The sequence below is a fragment of the Rhinopithecus bieti genome, unplaced genomic scaffold (genome assembly GCF_001698545.2).
Source record: "Rhinopithecus bieti isolate Rb0 unplaced genomic scaffold, ASM169854v2 scaffold_56231, whole genome shotgun sequence".
In the NCBI taxonomy this organism is placed as follows: Eukaryota; Metazoa; Chordata; class Mammalia; order Primates; family Cercopithecidae; genus Rhinopithecus; species Rhinopithecus bieti.
In genome coordinates, this window is record NW_016821496.1 from 1 (window position 1) to 1,972 (window position 1,972).

At 46.5% G+C, this 1,972-nt stretch overlaps 1 long non-coding RNA gene across 1 annotated transcript; it reads right to left on the reverse strand.

The window, feature by feature from the left end:
* Positions 1-346: 346 nt before the first annotated feature.
* On the reverse strand, positions 347-1,561 carry LOC108520839 (uncharacterized). Its single transcript, XR_001883036.1, has 3 exons — positions 1,420-1,561; positions 638-755; positions 347-553 (listed from the first exon to the last, which is right to left on the reverse strand). It is a non-coding gene; the product is annotated as an uncharacterized LOC108520839 (long non-coding RNA).
* Positions 1,562-1,972: the final 411 nt, after the last annotated feature.

The following is a 1,972-nucleotide window of genomic DNA, read 5'->3' on the forward strand; positions in this document are numbered from 1 at the left end:
CTCTACTAAAATATAAAATTAGCCAGGCATGGTGGTGCGCGCCTGTGGTTCCAGTTACTCAGGAGGCTGAGGCAGTAGAATTGTTTGAATCCGGGAGGCAGAGGATGCAGTGAGTCGAGATCATGCCACTGCATTCCAGCCTGGGCAACAGAACGCAACTCTGTCTCAAAAAAAAAAAAAAAAAAAAAAATTAGCCAGGCATGGTGGCACATGCCTATAATCCCAGCCACTCTGGAGGCTAAGGCAGGAGAATCACTTGAACCTGGGAGGCGGAGGTTGCAGTGAACCGAGATTGCGCTACTGCACTCCAGCCTGGGAGACAGAGCAAGACTCCGTCTCAAAAAAAAAAAAGAAAAAAAAAATCAATTCCCATTCCCATTTCTTTTTCTGGATCAACAGAAATTATCTTCTTTCTTCCCTTATCACATTTCTGGCCTTCTTCAGTGCTTCCCTACCTCTCTGTTTGCTTTAATCTTGACAATTCCTACCCATATACTGTTGCCTTTGGACCTGTCACTCTCTCCTCGATCAAGTGAAGCTTGAAGGGGTTATCCTGGAAAAAGGTAGAAGGGAGATTGAAGAAGTGTTTATTCCCACAAAGATGTCCTGGAAGAGCCATCTCTTCCCTCTACCCCACCTTGAACAGCTGGCGAAGCTGATCCCGTGAAGCCTCTAGCCTCCGGAAGGGTTGAGCAGCAGCTGTAAGTTCCTGGCAAATCCGCTCCAAAACAGGCAGCTCTGAGCCCCGGATTGTCCTGGAAAGAGGAGAATTGGTTGGGTTGCATCCTATGAGGTACATCAATCACCTGGGTGACAAACCTGTTGGCTAGGGGGCAAGGTCCTGTCCTTCAGGATAAATCTAGAGTTATAGGCAAAAACAGACAAACTCAGAGAAAATATAAATAGGAAATCAGGTTACAGATATTACAGCTGGAGAAAAAGCTCTATGCATGAAGTTAAAAGTTGAATGCAGGAAATCTGGATGGACAAAGTTAGAACAATAGTAATAAGGGAGATTAAGTAAAACTTGAATTTATGAAACCTAACAAGTAACAAGGCAAGTTGTTTCTTCTTTTTCTTTTTTTTTTTGAGAGAGTGTCTTGCTTTGTCACATAAGCTGGGTGCAGTGGGTAAGATCATGGCTCACCACAGCCTCAACCTCCCAGGCTCAAGTGATCCTTCCACCTCAGCCTCCCAAGTAGCTGGGACTACACGTGCACCAGCCAAGAAGGTAAATTTCAAGCAGAGTTAGAAGAGGGACATGAACTAGCACAGAAGGAGGTACTGTCATAGTTGATTGAGACCTAGAGAAACCCTCCTCCTCCAGCTTCCTCCTCCAAATGGAGCAAGCCCAAGGCCCCTGAAAAGAGCCTCAGAAACCATCCCAGAATCATTCTCCTCCTTCCTTTCATTACTCACCTCTCCTTCCCTAGGAAGAAATCATGGTAAAAGCCATATTCTGTACTTGGACCTCTGCAGAGAACAGCACCTAGGAATTGTTCAGCTGCTGCCCCCAGGACATGGGTGCTGGAGTGCCAGAACACCTGGGTTGACAAAAAAGGGGTTCACAAGTTCATAAACTTGTCCCTAACCCCTAGATCTCTGAGCTCTTCCTCGCAAAAGCTGGTAGGAAAACTGGTATGGTTCTTCTAGGAGTAACTACCACAAAATGGGGATCCTAGATTTTGGGGATCTACTAAAAAGTAACAAGCTTAAAAAAAAAGGGCTGGGCGCAGTGGCTCATGCCTGTAACCCCAACACTTCAGGAGATCAAGGCAGGTGGATCATCTGAGGTCAGGAGTTCGAGACCAGTCTGGCCAACATGGTGAAATCATCTCAACTAAAACATACAAAACTAGCCAGGCGTGGTGGCGTGCGCCTGTAATCCCAGCTACTCAGGAGGCTGAGGCAGGAGAATCACTCGAACCTGGGAGGTGGAAGTTGCAGTGAACTGAGATCATGCCACTGCACT